Source organism: Chiloscyllium plagiosum, chromosome 12 (assembly GCF_004010195.1).
Source record: "Chiloscyllium plagiosum isolate BGI_BamShark_2017 chromosome 12, ASM401019v2, whole genome shotgun sequence".
NCBI lineage: Eukaryota > Metazoa > Chordata > Chondrichthyes > Orectolobiformes > Hemiscylliidae > Chiloscyllium > Chiloscyllium plagiosum.
The window spans coordinates 56,775,137-56,785,757 of NC_057721.1; the positions used below are offsets into that span (position 1 = coordinate 56,775,137).

General features: G+C 40.2%; 1 long non-coding RNA gene across 1 annotated transcript in view; it reads left to right on the forward strand.

Moving 5' to 3' along the window:
* Nucleotides 1–10,155, forward strand: part of LOC122555568 — a 75,650-nt gene extending 65,495 nt beyond the window's left edge. The window contains exon 5 of the long non-coding RNA XR_006313305.1: nucleotides 9,833–10,155. This is a non-coding gene — a long non-coding RNA (uncharacterized LOC122555568). The remainder of the gene's footprint in view (nucleotides 1–9,832) is intronic.
* The last annotated feature ends 466 nt before the right edge of the window (nucleotides 10,156–10,621 follow it).

The window sequence follows — 10,621 nt, forward strand, 5'->3', positions numbered from 1 at the left end:
ATTAAGAATGCGAATGCAATGTTGTCAATTATCTCAAGGGGGTTGGAATATAAAAGCACTGTTGTGCTACTGAGACTTTATAAAGCTCTGGTTAGGCCTCATTTGGAGTACTGTGTCCAGTTTTGGTCCCCACACCTCAGGATGGACGTACTGGCACTGGAGCGTGTCCAGCGGAGATTCACACTGATGATCCCTGGAATGGTAGGTCTAACATATGAGGAACGGTTGAGGATCCTGGGATTGTATTCATTGGAGTTTAGAAGATTAAGGGGAGATCTAATAGAAACTTACAAGATAATACATGGCTTGGAGAGGGTGGACGCTAGGAAATTGTTTCCATTAGGGGAGGAGACTAGGACCCGTGGACACAGCCTTAGAATTAGAGGGGGTAAATTCAGAACAGAAATGCGGAGACATTTCTTCAGCCAGAGAGTGGTGGGCCGCAGAGTGCAGTGGAAGCTGGGACGCTAAATGTCTTCAAGGCAGAAATTGATAAATTCTTGATGTCACAAGGAATTAAGGGCTACGGGGAGAATGCGGGTAAGTGGAGTTGAAATGCCCATCGATGGGCCGAATGGCCTTACTTCCGCTCCTATGTCTTATGGTCTTATAGTATGGAAACAGGCCCTTCAGCCCAACTAGTCTTTCGAAGAGTAACCCACCCAGACCCATTTCCCTCTGACTAATGCACCTAACACTATGGGCAATTTAGCATGGCCCTGACCTGCACATCTTTGGATTGTGGGAGGAAACCAGAGCGCCCGGAGGAAACCCACACAGACACAGGGAGAGTGTGCATACTCCACACAGACAGTTGCCCACGCTGGAATTGAACCTGGGACCCTGGTGCTGTGAGGCAGCAGTGCTAACCACTGTGCCACCATGCCACCCTAGTTGATTAAAAAAATCTATAAATGTTAATGACATGCTCTCCCTGCTCAGAGGATTCTTTTGTGAAGCTAATAAATTTAGATACTTACCTAAGCAGTGGATCTTAATACAATGGTGCAGGGTGAATCGATTGATTTCATTCAAAGCAACCTAATGACATGTTAATTCAACACATGGTCACTTTAATAGCTACTAACAAAGTATTGCTCCTTGCTAAGCTGGGATACTAGTCTGTGGCCAGCAGCCACCAGAAATCCCCAAAATACCGCTGAGGCAAAGTTCCCTACTCTGGCTAAGGATTGATATTTACACAGCATTATTTCTTTTATCTTCTACACTTCTCAAGATAAAATCTAGAAATCTATGAAATTTATCACCTGAAGTTGCATTTAACTCTTCTAATGGACAATGTATCTCACAAGATCTTTGTTTCCAAATGACCATAACTTGATTATTTTTGAAGTGATGAAATTCTTCAAGTGTGATAAATGAGTTTTGATAGAGTAAAATGGCTGGACATGCAAGTAAGACCAGCTACAGTCAATGAGACAATGAATAACCAGCCACCATAAAAATGTACATGCTTTGTTAAAAAATAGTTTGGGATCTTTTAATTTCTATTCACATCACAACATATGCTAGTTGCTGACGTCACTGGCAATGCAGGTCTGTACTTGCCAAATGCTTGCAAAGTTCATCAGAGAAATGGCGTGAGGATTGTGTGGGGATTGGCAAATTTTGGATGTCAATGTCAGTGGATCTGTGGTCTGTGCAGTTAGTGGCCACCGTTGTGCCCTGAGATTCAGCTTCACGCTGAGCAGAATGGAGGTTCCTTACATCTACTGGTGAGTTGAAGTCATGGGTAACTGCACTGATCTCCATGTCGAGAATTCTCAATGTCTAATTTGCTTGACATATTTGATGAGATAGGAAGCTGACTATTAATGAGTCTTTTTGTGGAGTTAATAAGACATTTGACAAATAATAATCTCCTGAATTGGTAACTCACTGCTACATCCACTCAAAACTAGGTAGGTGCATAGAAGATGCAGCGAGTTGTTCCCAACAGTAAGATAGGCCTAAGGACTTCTCACCTGATTCTGTCATAAATGTTTGCCTTAGCTCATATCACTAGGACCCTTTTAAGATTCCACCCACCATTTTTAAATCTGCCAGAATTCTTAGGCTTCATACAGAAGATCTCAAGTATTGAATTATAACAGCCAAGGACCCCTAAATTCCATTTAAAAAGGCAGATGGTTCAAAGATCCATCCCCTTTCTTTTACTTGTTAGTTATGATGACATTCAGCGTTTTCCAATTCTACTGAGTTCAGCTTCCCTGCCACTGAGCCAAGACCATCAGAATGACTGCGGACATTAGAAATAAGTGCACAGTTTAGTTGGACTGTTGCCTTTAAATGTGTTATCCCATTTAGTGTCTTTGGTGTACGTTGTCCTACTTTTACGTTAAAATGTATGATCAGGCACTGCTTGTACTGTTGAAATCATTAGGATACTGACATCTCAGAAGAGCTGAAATCAGTAAAAGCATGACAGCACAACTTTGCTAGCTGATGCACAATCCCTTAACTGATAGATTTTTGGAAGATTTTTGACTCAGAGAGAGGTGATGATCATTCAAAACGTTCTTATCCATAAGGATATGGTGTGAATATGGTGCAATTGAAATTGAGGGCCTGTCAAAACTCAAGACTGGTACCATAGTCCTCTTATATCTTGTCTAGCTCACTGGATTTAGAATATTACATTTAAAAAAAAGACACACAGCAATTTGCAATGCAAACTTTGTTTGAAAGTATGCCTTGAGGTCAATATTCCAACAAATTTTCTTCCTGTATTATTTGAAGCCTCAATATCTGACCTTCCCGTATAGCCTGTGGCCAAGAACAAGGCAGCACTTCATAACAATTCTGCTTCTTTTTTCAAATCATCCTGCTCAGACATGTTATGTCACACTTCTGAAGTAGGTGGGACTTGAACACAGACCTCCTGTCTCAGAAGTAGGGACACTACCACTGTGTCACAAGAATCCGTCAAACAATTGTGTTTTGTTTTCACATTCATTGCATTTACTGTTCACCATTTATTTTATTTTGCTTTGTAACCAATGGCTCATTTCACAGTTTTCACATGTGTTAAAACACTCACATTGTGTGAGGTACAGACATAATCTCTTTCTCTTTACTAATTTCAGACTGAATCTGTTTTATTAGGAATAAGTCAAGGGTTTCTGTTCAACAACAATTGTGTTTCTATCAACGTGTGCAAACACAGAGCAGCAATACACATCCCAGAGAAATAAGTTATTGAGGTTGGGTATTAACACTTATTGAGGCAGAAGACACAGCTGAAGAGAATCATTTTACACTGTTAGGAGGAGCAGGGAGCGCTTGGCTTTTTTTGGGAAATGCAGATGTTGAACAACAGTAATATATGCTGCTGCAGCATTTCAGTGGGATAGGAAGTGAGCATGCTGGCCCTGCATAACCATGCAGGACTACAGACAGAAAATTGGCAAAGTCTTCAAATGATCTCTATATTTTTCTAAAAGGATTGAAAGAGATAAAAGTTGAGGAATGAGGTGATGTTTTTTTCCACTTTGTCATCCCACACTGAAGACTGGAAACAAGTGCCTTTTCAGCAAGCAAGTCGTGTTTGTACATTGCAAAACTCAAAGTTAACTTCAAACAGCTAGATATAGCAAACTATTGCAGAGCGATCTCCATTCAATAATGCGCACTGTGATGTTGAACTAAAACTAGTCTTTTCATTTCCCTTCATTCATCAAGAACTATTATCTTGTTTAAAATTTTGCCTTTGGTTGTCCGGTTAATTTAAGTCAGTGAGGTATTCAATTACAGTCATAAAGTCGTAGCGATGTACAGCAAGAAAACAGACCTTTTGGTCCAACTCATCCATGCTGACCAGATATCCTAACCTAATCTAACTCCAATTGTCAGCACTTGGCCCATATCCCTCTAAACCCTTCCTATTCATAGGCCCATCCAGATGCCTCTTAAATGTTTGTGTGAAAAAGTTGCCCCTTCGGTTCCTTTTATATCTTTCCCCTCTCGCCCTAAACCAATGTTCTGGACTTCCCCACCCCAGGGAAAAAACCTTGTATGTTTATCCTATCCATGCCCTTCATGATTTTATAAACCTCTATAAGGTCACCCCTCAGCCTCTGACACTCCAGGGAAAACAGCCCCAGCCCAACCAGTCCACACCGACCCTCCGAAGAGTTACCCACCCAGACCCATTTCCCTCTGACTAATGCACCTAACACTATGGGCAATTTGGGAGAATGTGCAAACTCCACACAGACAGTCGCCCGAGGCTGGGATCAAACCTAGGATCCTGGTGCTGTGAGGCAGCAGTGTTAACCACTGAGCCACTGTGCCACCCCACCTGATCAGGTCCTGGGGATTTATCCACTTTTATGCCTTTAAAGGTATACAGCACCTCCTCCTCTGCAATTATTTTGAAATTCCTTTTTGTGCTTTTTCCAGTGTATTCAAGCTTCTCTGAACTGTCCATCTAGCTTTGTTTCACACTAATCATTTAGGTTGATGTTGGCCCACTTTATGATTTGAGGATTCTATAAAAGAGCTTTGTCTGCTAACTGTGTGCACTCAGACCCTTAAATGACCTTGTGTAATATTATGTATGCCCAGACAAAAGTTCTGATGCAGGAATTACCTAATATACAGATATTCTTTTAAAATATTACAGCAGCATAAATGCATGCCATCCAATATGGATTGTAGTAATGCTTTTGTTGGATTCAAGCTACTTTTTCTCAGGTACAAAGGGTCATCAATGCTTTAACAAGAGGTATTTTCTAACATAAACCTGCTGTGTCATTTCATCTCAGACTTATTAATCATAAAAGCCATCTGATTTCACAGTGTGATAGATAAACCCAGACAGTAAGGCATTTCTGCATTCTTAGATAGTAAACATATTTCTTCAGGTTTTCTCCTTCAGTTCATATATAACACAGAAACTCAGTAAGGTTTCATTGTGAATACATTCTTGGTGTCATTCATTTTAAATGAGATTTTTTTCTAACAAGTCACCAAGCTAAAGAAATGTAAGAAAAACAGAGAAAAGAAGATGTTTTATATTTGGGTTTCTAGAACAACTGTACCAAGAGTCATGCAAGGATAAAAAATCTTAAATTGTTGGCAGATCTACATTCCAAATATTAACAGCTAATAAATATGTTAAAAAAGGAAGAATGTTTCACCCTATCATGCTAACCAATAGATTGTGTAAGTATTGCAAGATATAGGGTGGATTAGAGGGAATTTCCCCTTATTTTTTGGGGTAGATTTAGTGCAGTGAGAAAGCAAGATGAGTTGTTTGAGCCAACGCAAAAACTACACCTGCCTCTCGTCTCCAAAAGGCTTCCTTTAATGTCCGGTGAAAGCGTTCACCATCCAATGTAAGTAGGATTAAAAGTACGTGTTTCAATCACTCTCTCTATTCCCCCAAATAGTAAATACCACTGTTAGTGTGCCAATAGTAGGAGGCCCTGAGATCATTAAAATGTTGATGCTTGTATAGCAACTTCTACCTAGATCTGCTCAAAGTGCTTGGCTCTTTAGATTAGATTACTTACAGTGTGCAAACAGGCTCTTCGGCCCAACAAATCCACACCACCCCCCGAAGAGCAACCCACCCAGACCCATTCCCCTACACCTAACACTATGGGCAATTTACCATGGCCAATTCAGCTAACCTGCACATTTTAGGGAGGAAATCAGAGCACCCAGAGGAAACCCACGCAGGCACAGGGAGAACGTGCAAAGTCTACACAGACAATTGCCTGAGGCGGGAATTGAACCCAGGTCTCTGGCACTGTGAGGGAGCAGTGCTAACCACTGTGCCACTGTGACACCCATAAATGGCCTTTATTTTTGTGGTACTAGCATAGACTCCCTACAGTGTGGAAACAGGCCATTTGGTCCAATAAGTCCACATCAACCTTCTGAAAAGTAACCCACCCAGCCCCATTCCCCTATCCTACTACTATACATTTATTCCTGATCATACATATAACCTACACATCCTTGAACACTAACCTGCACATCTTAGGATTGTGGGAGGAAACTGGAGCACCTGGACGAAACCCACGCAGACATGGGGAGAATGTGCAAACTCCACACAGACAGTTGCCTGAGTATATAAAAAAGCTAGATTAACAAGTCTTAGATTCGGACATCATAAAAATCTCTTCCCTACTTATAGATATTCACCAGTGGAAACTGAGATAGCCTTACTTCAATTCCTCTAAATGTTTGTATTTCAGGAATTTAGAGAAATATACCAACAATGCCAAAATATTAAATGCTATTTTCACTTGAACTACACTATCTGTTAGAGTTCAGGTCAGCTATCTTAAACTTCTTTACATTTGGATCCTTCCAGATAACATATGTGTTCTGTACCTTACTAAATGGTCAGTCATTCACCACTGCAGTAACAATGTCACTTCAAGAGGGCCTCATAATTTATACTCTTTCTAGTGAAGTAAAGAGAAAGAGTTATCGAGTTCTTATAGGCTGGAGGGTTTTCCACAGATGAAGGGACCATCCAAAACTAACTGCGAACAACCCCTACTATTTAATTCCATCAACTTTAGATAGTGTGCAGTCTTAATCATATATTACAACACATATTCACCAGGTACCCTGGTGATGCTTTGACTTCGCCAGATTGCAGCAATCCATTATCTCAGCCCTCATGATCCAAATCATCTGTCAAGCCAGGTATTTGGTGACCAGAGCTCTTTCACTTTTGACCAATTCCAGTGAGACTGCTATTGAAGCTAGGTGGAACCGATCAAGTTAAGACATCCTGAAATCCCATTTTAGTTACCTGGATAAATTCAGGTAAGCACAGCAATAACGTTGAGTCAGAATCTGCGGGATTATTGAAACATATTCTCTGCTTCACAACCTGGTTATGGTGGATGATTTTCTACTCCTTGAACATGAATACAATGATGCTATTGACAAGGGAGTAAGAAATATTTCTGGCCTCTTAGTGCAGAAGACAGTCAAGCAGGAGAGCCAACAACCCAGTCCAAGTAAGGAGAAAGCAGCTGAGAATGACTATGCACCCATGGGAAAACTTGGTTGACATCATGGAAACCACCAATGCCTGTAGGAATTCTTCAATGACAACTCTCTCTGACTAAGTAACCCTGATAAGTTGGCAGTTCAATGTTGGTACTTGTAAGATAAAATGAAGTAATTGATTCATTGAGGATATTTGAAGAACGGCAATTCCAGAGGTATTAGTGACTGTTTCTTTGGAAGCATAACAACTGTGAAACTGTTTGAACTAGTGTTAAAATAGTTCACCAACTACTTCTAATTTGGAACAAATAGTCTTTATTCTGGCATTGAAATAGATTTTAAGGTATATAGCAATCCAGTCACACCCAACTTGGTGTAAACCATTTGATTTTATTGGAACCTCTACTGGTTTCCTGTTCTGTCTGACACATGAAGTATGTGCCTTGGGCAAGCAACTGAATACTTTCTAGCTCATGCCCTGATTTGGTACTGTGGCAATCTTAAACTTGAAAAAGATAAAATCCAAATTAGAACAATAAAGATCAGTGTAGATCATCATCTCTTGAATCAGTCAGCCAAAAGTCTTCAACCACAATACATTCTACCATCATCTGATATCATGCAACAATGTCCAAGAGGTACTTGAGAGAGTCTCTGTGCATATGCTGAAAGCAATTAATTCAGTAATGAGATAAAAATAAACACACCAAAAAGCATCGTTAATGTATTTCCAGGTACTGCAACAAACGGTGCTGGTAAGCCCCACAATATCCTTCTTAAATTATGAGGAAAATTCTAAATGTAACTATGGTCAGGTTAGATTAATGGAAGCTAAATGAATGTGAAAAAGTAATGCTGGTGGAGCAGTGTCATAGCTAAATCATATCAATCTTTACAAAGAATGGCATTATATATATATCTGTGGAACCACCTCAAATATAGAAATGTCTTCATTCTTTTCAGCCTAATATGGAGGTCGCAAAAACTGGGGAGTTTGAAAGCTGAAATATGTTTATAAACTCCTGAAACCATCAAAGATTGCTTTGTTGTTGAAAGTCTCCCAGTGTTTGAATAGCTTTGGTGCATGCCTATGCCACTAGGGGCTTATCAGGGTTTTCACCAAAGAAACTGGGCTTGAAGCTTCATTGGTCATAAGTCAGACAGGAGAAATCCTTCCCCTTCTAATCCAGGAAAAATTCTGCACCTTGCAATTTCCTTTCTTAACACCACCAGGGCCACACAATTATCAATTGTTGGAGAGTTGCTCCTAGCCAGACATGAATTTCTCACTGACCATGTGTCTTCCAATTAAAGCTTCAGCATATGGGCATTCTAGCACCACTAGCCCTTTGCTGTAACCCAACCCAAGTCCCACTCCCATAGGTGATTGAAATGAAGAAGAATTTGAGGCTTACTAGCCAGATGTAAACAGGAGGAAGAGGAGTTGGGACTAGAAGAGGCATTTCACATTTCATGATGCCCTTTGAGACCATGGTAACCCTTAGGTCCCTGCAGGAAAACATAAACCTTCCAAACTCTAGCTTGTTTCCTGATGCAGGCTCCTCCGTCAATCCTATCGTCTTTATAACTTCTTGATGCCATTGGACAGCCTCTGGCCCAATACTTTTCTGCTACTTCAGTTAATTTTTCATCCATTTCTAATGGAAAGCAGCTAAGAAGGAATTAAATGAGCCTCAAAAGTTAAAACAGCCTGGGCCTCAATTATGGGGTGGCAGGTGAGTTTCTAACTCACTTTCTTGCCAAATTGCCCAAAGCCCAATTGAACTAAAGATCAGAGCCTTGAAGTTTTCATGCCATTTTAGACGTACTCATTTACTGTGTGGCTGGGTCAAAATCCTGGAAATCACTTTCTAACAACACTGTGGCAGGCAGCAGTTTAAGAAGGCAGCTCACATCATGGCAGGCAGCAGTTTAAGAAGGCAGCTCACCACCACCTTCTCCAGGGCAGTTAGGGTTGGGCAATAACTGTTGGCCTTGTCAGTGATGATCACATCCCAAGACTGTATTGAAAAGTGTGAACTTCGGCAAATAACTGTAGCTAAGATATAGGTTCGCCATGATCGAATTTAAAAGCTTCAAGGGGCTGGGTCATCCACTCTTTAGATTAGATTAGATTCCCTACAATGTGGAAACATGCCTTTCGGCCCAACCAGTCCACACCAACCCTCCGAAGAGAAACCCAGCCAGACCCATTCCCTTCTAACTAATGCACCTAACACTATGGGCAATTTAGCATGGCCAATTCACATAACCTGCACAACTTTGGACTGTGGGAGGAAACCTAAGTTCTTACTATTTGTTTATCTTCTGATTCTCTCTGTTTTATTTCTGCAATTCAGTACATCTCTGCTGGAATCTCCAAATCTGACATTCATACCATTATCAGATGATCCATTGCAGCCATAAAATGCTCAGTATGGGCATTCCATTGGGCTTGCTAATGACTGTCTGGATTCGCAGGAAACTAAAAGAAAAAACTAATTCATGTTAATTCCAAAACAAAGTAACTGGAGTCCAACCATAGTGAAATGCATCACTGCAATATGAAAATATCTAAAGGTAACATTCATCTTTTCAGTAATGTAAACCCAGAAATTACCAGTCTTAGCAGATCAACAGGGAACATACTCATCAGACATTCCTCTGTCTGAGGTGTTAACGCCACATTAAAATCGTAAACCTGGGGAAATGTTATTTGACTGCATCTGGTGCTCATCTGCTAATATCTCCAAGATGCATTTCTGCCTTATACACTCAGAAGTAGTATCATTGCTCGATGTCTGTTTTCTAACCTACATATTTTTGTTTTAAGTTTCAGAATGTCCAAAAAGTCTGTGCGTCCTTGCCAGGGGCTTTACAGAAATTCCGCAAATGTAGACGAGCAAAGGACCTCTTGTTAACAGACTGTGTGTCATCGAAGTGGTGGTTACTGAGACTGGTCATCAATGAGACTACTCTTTGATTCAACCACATTCTCGGAAGTTGAGCGTGTCAGGATATTTATTTCATGTTATAGGAATGATCTTGGTCTCTTTGTTAGAGTTATTTCCACAGGGACTGAACTCTATGTGAGAAAACCAAACAATGAAACAAAGCAAATAGAAAAGGAGATCAATCTGTCTGTAACATGCACAATGTGGCAACCATCTGTCTAAACATCAATGAAGCAGACATTCTGTTGCAAATTTATAATTCAATTGAGCTTTGGCACTTGAGATAATGCATGCAATTATATAAATTTCTAGCTATTTACTTCAAAATAATTGCTATGAATTTTTTTTATTTTCCGTTAATAATCATATTACCCTGGTTCTGTGTTGACCTCATCCTAAGGCTTGCCCGGGAAATAGAAAAATGTTTAATAACAGATAAACTTACCAACAGCCTAGAATCCAACAGTCCCTGTTGTTCCTCACCAAGAAAACAACCCCTCCTAAGAATGACTATAAAGATAATAGAGTAACATGTTCTAATAAGTAGAGATTGAAATATATCCAGTTAGAAATAGAAGTCAGAGTAATGAGGTTGTGGTGGAATTGATCACAACCTGGATGCAATTTGTGACCTTCTGGAAGGATGATTCAATCATTCCAGGATGATA